Source organism: Diceros bicornis, chromosome 11 (assembly GCF_020826845.1).
Source record: "Diceros bicornis minor isolate mBicDic1 chromosome 11, mDicBic1.mat.cur, whole genome shotgun sequence".
NCBI lineage: Eukaryota > Metazoa > Chordata > Mammalia > Perissodactyla > Rhinocerotidae > Diceros > Diceros bicornis.
Window position 1 is genome coordinate 47508596 of NC_080750.1, and position 16571 is coordinate 47525166.

At 35.6% G+C, this 16571-nt stretch overlaps 1 long non-coding RNA gene across 1 annotated transcript; it reads left to right on the top strand.

Moving 5' to 3' along the window:
- The first annotated feature begins 8648 nt into the window (after positions 1 to 8648).
- Positions 8649 to 15765, top strand: LOC131411151 (uncharacterized). Its single transcript, XR_009221508.1, has 3 exons — positions 8649 to 8905; positions 13417 to 13605; positions 14693 to 15765. It is a non-coding gene; the product is annotated as an uncharacterized LOC131411151 (long non-coding RNA).
- The last annotated feature ends 806 nt before the right edge of the window (positions 15766 to 16571 follow it).

Consider the following 16571-nt stretch of genomic DNA (forward strand, 5'->3'; position numbering starts at 1 on the left):
ATATAATAATATTATATTTGTATTTTAATATTGTTCATAATAACAAAATAATAGAATGAAAAACAGCAGTCACTATCCCCATCTCTCCCAGTGTCTGATTCTTATCCTTAGATGAAATCACTTTGTGATTTTTCTGATGTCTCTTCTGGAATGTACCTCCATATATCTAAAAATATGCGTATGCTTTTATTTTTTGGTTTTTCAGTTTTTGTACTTAATAATGTCGTTGAACAAGCACAGCTCCTGGCATGTTATAATAGCGGGAATTAAAATGTCTCCTATAGTTTCCTTAAATTTATTCAATGGAACTAGAATTTTCCTTGATCTTTGTCTGGGCTGCTATAACAAAATACCAGAGACTGGGTGGCTTATAAACCACAAACATTTATTTCTCATAGTTCTGGAGGCTAAGAAGTCAAGACCAAGGCACTGGCAGATTCAGTTTCCGGTGAGAAATAGCATCCTAGTTCATAGATGGCTGTCTTTTCTCTGTATCTTCACTATGGCAGAAGGTGGGAGGGATCTCTTGGGGGTATCTTTTATAAGAGCACTAATCCTATTCATGAGGGCTCCACCTTCATGACCTAATCACCTCCCAAGGCCTCACCTCCTACTGATATGACATTGGGCAGTATCATCTAAACCAGATATGGGTGAGACTCAAAGTATGATTCATCCTGAGGAAAATTCCCTTCCAGCTATGAACCTGTGAAATCAAATACGTTATACACTTCCAAAATACAATGGTGGGACAGGCATAGATAGACATTGCCATTCCAAATGGGGGAAATAGTAAAGAAAAAAGGAGGGACAGCTCTTGATCAAGTCCAAAACTCAACAGCATAAATTCTGTTAGACCTTAAGGTTCTAGAGTAATCCTCTTTGACTTGATGTTCTGCCCTCCAGGCTCAATAGGGTAGAGGTCTTACCTTCTGGGCACACTGGGGTAGGGCTCCTGCCTTCTAAACTGACCAGAGTGGAGGGACCACCTTCTGGGCCCACCGTGCAGCAGTCCTGCTGCCCACAACATTGCTAGACAGAGGTTGGGCCCCTCAAGCCTCCAGGCAGCTCTTCCTCCATGGCTTTTTGTGGCCCTGCCTCCATGGCTTGACTGGACCCACCACCCCCGCAGGGGTCGCTTGCCTGCAACATTCCTAGGGTGAGGTCCCATGCCTGCAGCTCTGCTGGGCATCCTTTGAAATCTAGATGAAAGTAGCCACATCCTCACAGCTGGTGCACTCTGCGCTCTGGCAGAGAAGGTGTTGCATCGATACCACCAAAGTTTGCCACCTGTGCCCTCCAGAGGGGTGGCCACCATGGCCCTTGCCACACCCAGGCCTGTTGAAGCCACACCTAGGTCAGCCGAGGAGTGCAGAGAGCAGAGCTCCCTGTGGGAGTGTTCCACAGGTGCTGGCAGCGCCTAATTTGAAACTGCTCTGATGAGCTCTGAATTGCCTTCAGGGTCATTCTCCCACAGTCTTGGAGAATGGTTCCTGGCTTCTGTAGAGATGGCTGATCCATACTCATCTCCTTATCAAACAGTCCCTTGGCCACACTCTTAGTGTTCTCTTCTGACCATGCGTTCTCGCTGTTTATAACATGGATATCCTGAGAATTTTCCAAATCTGTAAGTTCTGCTTCCTTTTTGATTAACCATCTGACTTTAAGTCAATTCTCTCTTCTCTCATTTTACTATAAGCAGTCTTACTATAAGAGGAGCCAGGCTGCTCCTTCAACACTTTGCTTAGAGATAGCTTTCGCCAAATATCCTCTTTCATTGCTTCCAAGTTCTATCTTCCAACGCTAGAACACAAACACAATTCAGCCAAGTTCTTTGCTGCTTTGAAACAAGGCTGGCCTTTCCTCCAGTGTCCAATGACATGTTCCTCATTTCCATCTGAGACCTCATCAGAATGGCCTTCACAGTCCTCGCTCCTACCAACATTCTGTTCAGTATTACTAAGGTGTTCTCTAGGAAGATTGAGGCTCTCTCTACAGCTCTCCTGTTTTCTTTCTGACCCCTCACCTTAAAGCTCCATTCACGATAATCTTGGCTTTTTCTAGCATGCACCCCAAAACTCTTCTAGGCTCTGGCAGATTCAGTGTCTGGTGAGAGCTGGCTTCCTGGCTCCTAGAGGACCACCTTTTCACCATGTCTTCACATGGCAGAAGGTGCGAGGAATCTCTCTGGGATCTCTTTCATAAGGGCACTAATCTCTGCAATCCCTTCAGGGATGTGATATTGCTTTCCATGTATTATTTTCCCAGGTAGAGAGAGTTCTAATGGCTCCCACTCGGGCTTTCCCACCATGATAGCCCTCACTCCACAGGTCAGGGAACCAGTGTGGGGATTCTGCCAGCTGCTAAGTATGTCTGTTTCAATTATGCATTCTAGAACTGAGGAAATAACCACAGGATGGATTTGAGGAGCCACTGTGAGAGAGACCTGACCTAAAACTCCATTGTTCACCTGACTTCCACAAACCCCTACTCTAACTGGGGGACCACAGTGATGTTTTGTGTCTCCCAGAATCAGTGTCAGTTCAGGCTAAGTGTCCAGTGTCCCTGAAAATTCTGATTATTTCCTTTTCCCCAATGTACAGTTACCATGGCAAAAGCCCTTGGGTCCCTTTGGGGACTGTTGAGAGAAAGATTAGCAGTATACATTTTTGGTAGTATACCAAGGTTCTTTCTCAAGAGGACCCAGCCTTACCTTCATTCAAGGGGTTCTGGGTCTATAAACGGTCTCAAGTCTGCAAATTGAGTGAGGCGCCATGACTCTGTTTTTATGATTTAAGTTAGACTTTTGTTTTACTTGACCTAGAAATTTTCTACTTGTACAGATCAAGTAAGAATTTAGTAGACTTCCTATCTGTTTCCCTCCTAGGAACACTAGGATTAACCAACCAATGCTATAGGTCTGCATGAGTCAGACTATTCTGATTGTTGCTTTGACTTTGATGTCCTGTCCACTGTGGTAACCAAGCCACCCTGCCTTTGGCAGTTGAGTGCCTTCACTTGGCTCCTGTCACCCCAGGATCCAATTACTCCCATTGTATTTAGGTTTTCCAGTTGAGTGGCTATAGTTCCCACTGTAAGGTTTGGACGGCAGACAAGAGCAATCATGGAGCTCTTCGAGGATGCTGGGGTTCCCCCAACAAAATTATTTCTCAAAGCAGTGGTGAAAAGTATGTCTGCTGAACTCTCCCAGTATGGGTGAGTAGGTCTTAAGTGACAAATCCACTCTAACATTCCATTCTTCCTAAGCTTCTGAATCCTTTCCTCTACATTAAACCAAGGGAGGGCATTTCCAATTTGCTAACAGTGGGCTATCTTTTAGTCTGTGTTTTAGCCAACCAGCCAGACAAACTCTTAGAGCCCTTTCTAACTCCCTGAGCTGCAACATTAAATTCAGAATCTCTGCTTAGTGAGCCCATATCAATAAATTTGGCCTGATCCAACTTTATGTTCCTAGAGAAAATTTAGGATGATTACTATTCGGCCAGTTTCAGGTTAAAAAAAATTCTACATTCAATAATTAATACAACTGTTCTAAATAATAGTGAAGCATTCAAACTTCATTTAATGTGGAAGCATGCATACTCTCCTCCTCCTGTTTGGGTTTGTTGCAGGCTGGCAGCTTGGGTAATTTCACCCCCACCAAGGGAAGGCTTGCTTGGATTCTTTGATCTCTCCTCTTCCCCTTTTGGGCTTCTATGCTTCTCTCTCATTTAAAATATATTATTTAGGTATAAATAAAAAAGTAAAAATAATAAGTGTTTATTTAGAATTATTATACATGATTGAGAGGCATGTATCGTGTGAAGTTAAAATGCAAGACTCATTTGGATGCATCTTTGTTCTAGTAAACAGCCAAATCAATATCTTCAGATGAACACACACTGTTGGAATACATATAGTATGTGATGCTACTATGTCCATGTTATTGCTATTTTTGAATTGTTAATAACTGCAGTTTGCATTGATATTGGATGTTTCAGAAATGAATTCACAAAAGACCTATTGAGGATAAGATAGGTACAGAAGTTCGTATAATACAATTTTAAGTGAATATTCAATTATGAAACATTTTATCATGTATCAGCAAAACAAATCCTATTATCCAATATTCCTTATTGTTATGATGTACAGAAGTTGTTATACAATAATAATAGTATTAAAGTCTAAACGTATTTCCATGAAAAGATGAAAAAAAAGGTAGTTCTATTTTACCTCTGATCTACACCCGAGTCCTGATCTGCTAACTCTTCTTCGTTTAGTTCTCTTTTTTAACTTGATTCTTTCAAAGGCTGAGGATCTATTAGAGAAGTGTCAGTCTTACCAAAAATTCTACTTCCTACCCCTCTGCTTACCCCAACCCCCTGCGTTTTCAACAGCTTGATATTGTCAAGCAGACCTTGGCTGTAAGTGGTCTTGGAATAGTTGAGTTCAAGCAGTACAGCGCTCAATATTCCATCTACTCTCTTGGAGACATACTATATAGTTCATTACTCAGCTTATATCTTTTCTTGCTTTGATGGAGTATTGGTTGGGTCCTGGTGTTTTGCAATTTAATAAGTGTTTATAACTTCTTGCTGAAATATTATAAACTAATCAGACTACTGTTTCTACAAGTAAAGAGTTCTTTATAAATCAAGCTTTTGACATCCTAAATTAGGTAGTCAATTATAGAAGAGTTAAATTGATTAGTTTTTCATTCTGTAACATGAAGTATGATTATAACAAAACATAATTCTGGAAAATGGGGAAAAATTAGAAAAGTGAGTAGTAATTATGGTAATAGGATAGTACTATAGAAACCTAAGCGCCAAAGTGGAAAGTGAACATAAGAAAGAAAATCCACCATGTAGAAAAGGAAGAAATCTGAAAATTTAAAAAAGTGCTTAATCATTATTATTGCTATCAAATATTCACGGAGTGCCCTTTTTTATTTTAAGAGAGAGTAAAAGCAAAAAGAGATTTAAAGATAGCTGTGGTGAGGGAGAGAATGACTACTGCCCATTGTGACATTTCTCCATCAATAATAATAATAAAAAAAAACGTTATTTTGGCTAACTGAGAATAGTCAATTTAGCATCCAACAAAGCTCCATTATTACTAAATCTTCTGTAGCTGTGTGTAAATCTGATCTTCTAAATAGCCTGAAACCTTTCTGATGTCATATAATACAGTTTTCAAGACAAAGAGTGAAAAGAATACACTTGGTCAAAATGAAAAAGACTGTAATAAGAAATCTAATATTTTTAGAGGAAAACAACCACCACTTAGCATGATCAAAGAGTTCATTTATAACAGTTATTTGTCAGAGACAAATAGGAAACCACTATGAAGTACCCAGCTTTTACAAGATATAGATCCTAATTGCTTATAAGACTGTATTTGACATTGTTGAGTTCTTTAGTCTTTGGAATTGAAGGGCCCTATTTAATAACAAAAGGCTCTTCTTGTATGGACTATTGCCTCTAATTTGTGTTATAAATTTCTGCAAATGACAGTTCAAAGTCAAGACAGTTAACACCATAAATGCTATTACTACCAATGTGTGAATAATTTTAAATGTTGCAGCTGATTTGTATGATTTACTTTAAAAACACTGTATAGCTGCTGGTGTTTAGTAGAAATTTAAAATATTCTTATTATTGATTGGCAGTTACACTTTTGGTGTTCTTAAAAAGTTTGATAACCATACAAGTAATTATTTTATTAATTTTACAAGGAGAAAAAAAGAACTGGTGGCAAAAGCGGTACTGAAATTTCCCATAATCATAATAAACCTGTCTAATCACTGTAGAATACGTATTATCCAATACTCTCCAGACCAACATAAATCTGAAATAAATTGATAATATTTTTAAAGTGATAAAAATATTGAAACTGACTTATGCAGAGACAACAGATAATTAAGAGCTGATAAATTGTTTATGTGTGTTCGAATGGGCTATAAATTGCATTTTCTTCTCTCATGTCTTCTTTTTTTTATGTTGCAGGCATCATACTTCTAAGGGACATTTTACTACTATCTTTACAATACATTCTCATCATTCACGTTGCAAGGGCTATCTCTTGGTTTTATTTTATTTTTACTTTTATTTTCCCCTTAATTATCTGCTCCCACTTCTTTTCTCCTTTCCCCTATAGGTTCTCACATTTATGATTTGATTTATTACTTCAGTCAGTGTGTTTGTGTATGTGCATGTGTGTGATCTTATAAAACATACAGTAATGTTTGTGTTGTTTCATTGTACTTTAATTTGCACAAATGATACTTTGACATTGTATTTTAAATTACACGTGGTTCTCAATTTTTTTTTTTTTTTTTACTACCAACTTACTTTCAAAATGACTGCACCAGTTTCCACTCCCATTAGTCCATGAAAGTCCCCTATCCCTTATAGCCTGACAAGTTTGGTATTATACACAATTCCAATTTTTGCCAAATTGCCAAATTATCATGTAAAGTGATAAATCTTTTCTTGTATTAATTTGCATTTCTTTGATTACAAGGTGTTTATTTCTTGTTGATTTCAGATGTAGCAAATATCAATTCCCAGTCTATCTATTATGTGCTTTGTTGATCAGAAATCCTTCATTCTGACGTAGTAATACACCGAAAAAATTTGCTTTTCGTTTTGTGCTCATCAAATCCTTATCCACCCCCAAGTCACAAAGATACAAAATTCTCCTATATTTTCTATTTTAGCTTTATAATTTTACCTTTTATATTTAGAGATATAATACACCTGGAGTTCACAGGTTTGTGATGTGAGGAATCCAACTTCATTTTTTTCAATATTAAGTTTCTGCAACATCATTTACTAAATAGCTCATCTTTTCTCTACTGAGGTGTGTGCTATTGTGAAAATCTATAAGGTTTGCTTATCGATGGGGCTGTTTCAGAGAGTTGAATTCAATTTTTTTTTTATTTAGTACCATATTATATTTATTATAGTGATTTTCAGTATATTTTTAATATCTGGTAGTGTTAATTCACATCTGCATTAATTTTTTAAAGATGAAAGCTATTTGTTGAGTTTTATTCTAATGTATAAATTTGAATCAGTTTGTTTAGTTCTTCACATTTTGTTTTTATTTTGGTAAAATAACGGCAAACGCATATATAGGTGGATGCAATAAGCTATACATTTTTCTTTCACTTTATTTTTAGTTACTTAACAGATTTAGAATGTAGATTTCTCATTTTTGTTAGTTATAAGTATTTTAGAATTTTACTTAATGATACCATTTTAAATTCATGGGTCACTTACTAGTATATTTGAGGATTGGTACATAGATTTTGTTTTGATTTTTGCTTTTACTTCCTATATGTTAATTTATACTACTATTGCATTATCGTTAAGGAATATGGAATGTTGGTTTTCTGGAACTTACTAAGGCATCTTTTGTAAGCCACTTACAGTTGATTCTTTAATATATGTTGTTTATACCAAAATAATCAACAATTTTTTGCTTCCAAGCTGCCAAGTTTATATTAATTATGCTTTTCAAATATTGTGCATCTTTGCTTATTCTTTGTATGCCTCTTATGTCATTCTCTGAGCCTAGTGTTAAAATCATCCACTAAATTTGTTGATCTAGTTTTTCCATGATTCAAAAAAATCCTTTTTATATATTTTAAATCTATATTGTTAGCTGTATACATATTCGTAATCATAATCCCTTCTGAATCTAGTGTAATTTTTCTCATGATATAATGCCTTTATTTGTCTCTTACAATATTTTTCAGTAAGATGGAATTTTCTTGTTTCTAAAATTGCAACAGGCTTTCTTTTGCTTAATATATCCTGGTTTGCCTAGTATATCCTTTTTCATCCCTTTATTTTCAGCCTCCTTTCTCTATTTCCTTCAAGTATATCTATTACACATAATACATTGCTGAATTTATTTTTATAAATTCAATCTGAGAGCCTTTGTTCTTTGGACTAGAGCATTTAATTCATTTCTATTGTACATAATTATAATTAAGTTGGGACTATTTTCACCACCCTATTTCACATTTTATCTTTGCTATAATTGTTTTATTTGTTTCTGTTTTATTCTTTCCCAGCTTCCTCCCACTTCAAAAGTTTTACGTTCATTTTTTATTTTCTCATGGTGTATTCTAATTATTAAGATCATATTTATGGTAATATTTTGCCTTTAAATCTTATGTAATCTCTCTTGATTTACTTCTCTTTCTTGCTGTTGTAAATCTTTCAAGAGTAATCTCAACGAGTGTATTGTGAGACCAAACTACTGAGGTTTATAGTCATATAGAAAAATTTAGATTTGTCTTTGCATCAATATGTGAGTTTAGTGAGATAAATATAAAGTTATGGGTTGAAAATAATGATCTTTCAACTATTTAAATAAGATTTTGTTGTCTTTATATATCCAGAGTTACTTAAAAAATTTTATACAAATCTTAATATTTTTCCTTTGCTTGTTCTGGAAGCTTGTAGAAATTTCTCATTGTGTTTAATTTTCTTAAACTTTATGAATTTTGTTTAATTGTAGGTACAAAAAATCTGTTTAGCATTCTATGAACTATTTTAATTTAATAACATTTCATCTTTCTTTAGTTTTCACCATTTATTTTCTTCTGTTTTTTTCTTGATTATATAGTTATAAATGTTGACATGTTTAATTCTTAAAATATTAAAGAGCTGTTTGCACCTAAGATTACCTTCGACACAACTGGAATAAGCATAACTGACATACAGCCATGACAATCAAGATGCATGAAGAACATTATGGTCTTTCCCAAAGTCATCCTTGTTCAGATTGCAGCGGTAGTGTTCCTGGCCAGGTGACAGAGACATCCACTGATATTTTAATGGAGATTGAATCTTCATATGTCTTCAAAGGATGGCATATGTCAAATCAGGTACCAAAATTGAGATTTTGCTGCCTTTTAAGTACTCACTTCTTATTCCATTGGCTTCTTAAAATTAATTTAGAGTTCTATACAACCAGAGCATTTTTGCACATGTAAGTAAGTCTTAGAAACATTTTAGATTAACATTTAAAGTCATAGATATATGGAGAGTTTAATTTTAAACTTTAAGTATCTTCTCCAAAGACTATCATAGTTATTCTAACAATTAATTGAAAACGATATTTTTCTATATGAAAAGTAATACAGACATTCTCAAACATATCCAAATAACACTTGTGCAGTAGTGTTCACTCAGGAAAGATTTATTAAGCATTTAAAATGTTTAAAGAATCAAAATACATCAGAATTATCTGAGAACAAAAATAAAACTAAGAGATAGCCCTTGTAATGTTAATGATGAGAATGTATCGTTGTTAGTATTAAAATGCCCCTTAGAAGTATAATGCCTGCAACATAAAAAAAAGAAGAAATGAGAGAAGAAAATGCAATTTATAGCCCATGCAAACACACATAATCACTTTCATCAGCTCCTAATTATCTGTTGGCTCTGCATAAGTCAGTTTCAATATTTTTATCACTTTAAAAATATCATCAATTTATTTCCAATTTGTGTTAGTCTGGAGAGTATTGGCTAGTATGTATTCTATTGTGATAGTACTGTCTACTATGATTAGATAGGTTTATTATGATTATGAGAAATTTCAGTATGGTTTTTGCCACTAGTTCTATTTTTCTCCTTGCAAAACAAATAAAATAATTACTGACCTTAAGTCACTGTAGTGTTTGTTTACTATGGGTATTCCTGGAATACCATGGGGAAAAAGAGCTTTGAAGCTTGGTGGGATAAAGGAGAGGGTAGTTCATGCTCAGAGAGCCCTAGATCTCCCTACTGTACTCTGGGATTAGCTCTCTATGACCACATCATCCATTGTGGTAAATTTCCTTATTGTTTTTCACTTACTACCCTCAACCCTGTTGGCCTACTTGGTCTGATGTTGCCATTCTGCTCCTCAACTGTTATCATAATATTTCCTTACTTTGGTCATTCATCTATTCAACAAACTTTATTGAGTGTCTACCATGTGCTAGGCATTATTCTAGATTGTGATATGTAATAGTGATAAAATAGTCAAAAATCCCTCCATATAGAGGTTATATTCTAGTAACTAGAGTCAGAAAATGAACAGGTAAATAACTAAAATATAAAATATATTAGATAGTAATAATTGCTATAGAGACAAAGGATTCAGGGAAGAGGTATCAACATATTCATCAGGAAAGCAGTGTTGCAATAGTAAATAGTGTAGAGAAGGCTTCATTGAAATTGTAACATTTAAGTCACTTGTAGAATTGATCACTGTGTCTAACATTTCTCTCAGTCTTCATCTCCTATATTTCTGCCCTCCATCCCTTCTTAACTTTTTCTTATTAGTTCTTATAATTCTCCACATATAAATATATATTTATCTTGTTTACTGATCCCATTAGAATATAACCTCCATGAGGACAGTGATTTTTGAATGTTTTGTTCACTGCTGTATTCTCAGCTGTTAGTGCTTATCTCACAAAAATAGTGATAAATAAATATAATTAAATGAGTGAATGAAGAAAAGCATTTTAGGCAGAGGGAACAGCAAGTGCAAAGGCAATGAAGTGAGAATGTGTCTGGTGAATTAAATAAAAAACTTAGAGGCCAGTGTAGCTGAAGTGGAGTGAGTCCTGGAAACAATAGTAGGAGAAGAAAATACAGAAGTTATGGAATGGAGGTGAGTGGCAGCTGATGTAGGGCCTTAGGCCATTGTGATAAATTTGGCTCCTACTTTGAGTGAGATGGAAAGCTGTTTGGATGGGTCATAGTAGTGGCAAGACCTCACTTTTGTTTTTACAAGATCACTCTGAGTGTTGTGTTGAGAATTGATTGAAGAGCCAAGAATGGAAGCAGAGAGACCAGTTAGGAGTTTATTGCAATAACAGCCTTACCAATATTTGCTATTGTCCAGTCTCTGTAAGTGTAACTACCTTATTGTCCAGAGTACTGTTTCTTCTGCTCAGTTCAGAGCAGAGAAAAGTAAAAGCAAATATGAAGTATCATTATAAATAAAGTGGAGAAAGAAAGACTGAAAATTATATGACTAAGCTTAAATCATGTACATGGAAGTAAACAATTTATATCGAATATTTATTACTCAATAATTTAAATTTTTAAAATTTCAGTGAATGGAAATACTCATAAATGCAGGCACACAAAATAATACAAAAATCTTCTGGCATAAGAATTTTTTAAACATATATTTTTGTATTTAGGAAAAAGTCCCTTCACTTACATTTGAATGACACTATAATATTTTCTAATAGTGATACAAAATAAATGTTTTCTGGGCAGTTAAACTTAAAAATGAAGCTCTTATATTTAGTCAACACATTTCTTACTCTAAATAATTTAGTCATAGAAGAACTACTCTGGAAAAGTTGTTTACCCTTGATTCTGGCAAATTATTTGATCTTAAATCTCCATTTCAATGAAATAAGTTGCAAGTAGTCATAAACTTGACCGTGTCTGTAATGTGGATGCCAGCAATCAATTCTATCCTGTGTCAGTAGAGTTCAAGAGCCTTAATACTCTGTGGTAATAGGTTTGATAAAAGGGCTTTGGTAAAACTCTGTGCCTCAGAGACAGTCTTCCTTTCCCTGACAGCACACACACACACACGCACACACACACTCAGTAACTAACAATAATTTATTAATTCCCAGAGATCACTGACAAATATTCTAACAGATAGACAATAGTGAGCCCTGTTCTTACATCTTGTATTTATATATTAGAAGGTATTTTAATTCTGTGTTTCTGAAATTTCTTTAGTTATTAATATGCTAGTGACTAACAATAACATTTGATCAATGCTTATCAGGTGCTAAGCAACATGCTATATGTATATGCCCTCATTTAAGATTCACTAAAACTCTGTGAGTAATGTGCCATCATAATACTTATTGTAGAGATGAGAAAACAAGGCTAAAGGTTAATTCCCAAGTTCATGCAGACTGTAAGTGGCCTGGCAGTTATTCCAATCCTGATTCCATAAAGCAGCTATTACTCACTGCACAAGACCATAATTGAAACTACACTGGGTATAATTAGCTATAGATGTTAAAAATAAAACATTTGTTAGCTTAAATAAAATAATACTTAACTGCTTATTTTAAAAACATGGTTCCTCTAAAAATTAACTAGTGTCCAAAGTTCTACTTCTTGGACCACTTAATCAGATAGATTGTTTCTCCCATCAGAAGGGGTCAGGATTCTACAAAGAATATACTGATGAAAATGCTTTGCTTTTAGGTACCCGGAAATAATATCTGGAATCTGTTTACGGAAATGGTGCTTAGGCAAAGAGTAAATCACAAGCCAATCTTATTTTTTCTTTATCTATTGCTGTGTAACAAACAACTTCAAAACACAGGAGCTTAAAACAATACTATCATCAGCTCACAGTACTGGGATCAGCTGGGTTGTTCTCACTTGGTGTCTCACGCGGCTGCAGTCAGATGGAAGCTTGACTGGGCTGGTCATCCAAGATGGCTCACTCATATGGCAGGCAGTTGCCAACAGCTGTTGGCTACAAGTTCAGCTGGAGCTGTTGGCTGGAGCTCCTGTGTCAATATGTGGCCTTTGCATGTTATTGGGCTTTTCAGAGCAGAGAAGCTGGGTTCCCAGAAGGAGTGTCTTCAAACTGAGTGTTCTAAGAAATTCAGTCAGAAGCTGTAAAGGATTCCCAGAACATCCCTTCTGCCTTCTTATATAGGTCAAGCAAATCAGTAAGGCCAGTCGAGTCAAGGGAAGAGAAATTAGATTCCTCCTCTTGTTGGAGGACTGTGATGTGGATATAGAGTGAAGAAAGTGATGGTGGCCATGCTTAGAGATGAAATACTACATTTATAAATCAAATCCTTGTCAGAATACAGTCAATAGTTTGAATTGCACTTGAAAGCAAATTGATAGATTATGCAATGAAGCACTGGCATGAAAAGTTTGACTGAAAACATCTCACGTGGTCCTAAAATTTCTCCTTTCAAAGGTTTGGAATTCAGGTTTAGACAAGAAAACAAAAAAACTTGATGACATAAGATACTTAAAGTTTCTATCTATTGGCTTGAACATGAGACTTTATTAAGCAAGTTTCATGGAATTAATTTGAATTTGCTTTTGCAGTGGACTACAAAGAGTAAACTTGGCCTTTCTGAGTTTAGTAATAGAAAAAACTTTGTTCACATGAAAGAAGATAAAATTCATTTGGTTTATAGGATAAATGAATTATAATAGTTTGAATTATTTCCATTCCTAGGCATTGGTTTAGAAAGAGTGATTCTATTATTGATTTAAATGAATAAAACACCTAGGGTGAGATTTCATTATCACTACATAGTTAAAGGAAGACTTTTAGTTGCTGGTTCTCTGAATTCAAGCAATGTGATCAGTTATCCACTTCTTCTTATAGGACTTGGACTACTATATACATTCATGAAGCTAAAAACAGGAACATCTAACAGAAAGAAAAGGAAGAGTTAGAAAGAATAAGAATGTCTGAAATTCATTTCTGCCTGATAAACAGAAATAAGTGGGAAAGATGATTAGAATATCTTAACAATTTCTGGGAAAATAAGAAGCCGGAATTTCCATGACTTAGGTAAGAGGGTAGTTATGTAAGCGGTCAGGAAAATTTTAATAATGAAAATGTAATGCTGACCGAAACAACTCAAAATCAATGACTCAAAATATGAATTTAAAGAAGCTTGACTAACCAAGAGAAATCAGTTTTATAGAAAGCTTCAGCTCCTCAAAGTTTGTTTACAGCTAAGGTGCAGGGTAGTAGAGTGAAAGCAGAATCATGCAGATGACAGAAGGGGAGATTTGAAGTCAAACAGATATGGATTTGAATCCTGTCCCTGCTGCTTCTCCAGCTTTGTAATTGCTGGCAAGGCACTTAAGAAACACACCATTTAAAGCCTCAGTTTCAACATTTTAAAAATAGTATTAGAGATAACACTTATTTTAACACTGTGAGGAATAATTCTTTCTTTCTGTCTATCTGTCTGCTATCTACCTGTCTCTATCATCAGTTTGCTAGGGCTGCCATAACAAAGTGCCAGAAACTGGGTGGTTTAAACAACTGAAATCTATTGTCTCACAGTTCTGGAGGCCATAAGTCTGAGATCAAGGTGTCGGCAGAGTTGATTCCCTCTGAGGGCTCTGAGGAAGAATCTGTTCCATGCTTCTCTCCTAGTTTCTGGTGCTTTGCTGGCACTCTCTGGCCTTCTTTGGCTTGTAAAAATATTACTTGACCCCTGCGTTTGTCTTCACATGCCATTTTCCCTGTGTGTGTATCTGCCTCTGTGTCCAAATTTCTCCTTCTTATGAGGACACCAGTAGTATTGGATCAGGGCCTGCCCTAATGACCTCATCTTAATTTATCACATTTGCAACAATGTTATTTTCAAATAAGGTCACATTCTGAGGTACTGCAGGAGGGGATAGGTTTTCAATATATGAATTTGAGGGTATACAATTCAATCCATAATGTGTATGTGTATATTTATATGTGTATTGGTGTATATGTCTATAACACATATATGTTAGGATATATACATTCCAAAACATGCTCAGAACATATGAGTTCAATAATAACAGGTATTATTAAAATATGAAGCTCAGTGGGTTAAAGAAGGTAACATAAAATATAGATCCTTTCCTCTTGTGTCATTTTCATATTTCAGGAATACAGATGCTTCCTCGAAGGATCAATATGGTGCAGAGGAGTTTCTTTTCTACCACCTGCTGATGATGTCAGCAGGAGTACACAGCAATGGTTTTTCACCTTTATTTATTTTTTTCTTTTGAGAAACATTTTGAATAACTAGAATTTTTGATGGTCCATCTGAAGAGATTAACTTACATCTATGATTATACATCACTCACTCAATAAACCTTCTGTACTAAAAGTTTTTGAGTACCACTGTATACTTGCCAAAGTACTCTGAAGTTCTCCCTTGTTTCTTGTAAAACCCAAGTGCTTCTTCTTTGGTGGCAGGTTGAATTTCAATTATGTCTCTCATGTCTTTTGTTAGTTGTACCCCTTCATACACTTCAATGTTTCATATATTCAGCTCAAAATTTTTTTGGGGAAAAGGGCATTGCTATGATAATTTGTGTCTTTAGATGTATAAAATATATATTTTTACACATTGTTTAATATTTGGAGGCACATCTCTGAAGGGTTTGATGTATATCACGGAACCTCTGGTATAGCATTCTTGGGTGAATATGTGTAAGTCTCAGAAAGAAGGCTACAAACGCATGCACACGTGGTACAGAATCTCAAATATTGCACTGGATGTGTCCTTCCCTGCCATTCCTTCCCTTCCTTCCTACCTGCTTTCCTTCATTTTTGATTGGAGAGTAAACAATGACCTCACATTCTAAAGGACAGACTGACTATTCTGGAATTATGGTTACGTATATAGCCACCAGAAACAGTTTAAATTTATTCAGTTGATCAATAGCAATTCTTCTCAGAAAACACATGTCTGAAAGCCAGCAAATCTGTGATAGTCCTGTACTTTGGCAAGTCAGCCAATCAGGAACAGACTCACTTCAAAATACATACCTCTGATGGCAGATAATCAACACGTATCTCAACTGAGCAACCAGCTTCCACATAGGTTGTCAGCCCACTTAAGCCTTTGGAATTTTAGCCACTCCTGTGCTTCATGCTTCCCAAAAACTCTGTAGAAGACCAGCAGTCTGCTCTGCTCAAAGATTGTACCTGGCCAGTCTAACTTTCTCTTAATATGCTATGTAATAAATTCTTTGTCATTTTCTTTAAGATATTAAGTAATGTTTTTGTCATTCTTTGACAGACTGAATTAAATGAGTATATTAATAACTTGTCAGTCAACAAATGGTAGTTAATATCATTGTTAAAATAATGCAAAGGATCAGGTTGTTAAGTTGGACTCAACAGAAATCAAAGGTCTTACCTGACATTAGCTTTATTAACAATTTCAAGGACATAAGTCATCATGAGGCACAGCTGAAGAAAGGAGAGATCCTCGACTGTCGGTACAGATTTTAGTTCCTGTCTCTTCTTAAAGACATGTTCTGGCTTAGATTAGCATGTGATTTCTCCAAGTAATGTACATGGCTACACTATTTACACAGAAGAGAGCCTTTTCAGTCATGGAACATCTCCAATTTTTTTTTTTTTTTTTTTTTGGTGAGGAAGATCAGCCCTGAGCTAACATCTGTTGCCAATCCTCCTCTTTTTTGCTGAGGAATATGGGCCCTGGGCTAACATCTGTGCGCATCTCCCTCTACTTTATATGGGATGCTGCCACAGCATGGCCTGACAAGCAGTGCGTCGGTCTGCACCTGGGATCTGAACTCGCAAACCCTAGGCTGCCGAAGCGGACGTACCAACTTAAACACTAGGCCACCAGGCCGTCCTCATGAAACATCTCCATTTTATACTCAGATAGTTGCAGTGCACACAGAACATTTTCCAAGGAACCATTACCCATAGATTATAGATTCATTTACCATAAAAAATATCCTAGATAAGTGAGCATGCCATAGATAAGGATCCTTCCTCTAGCA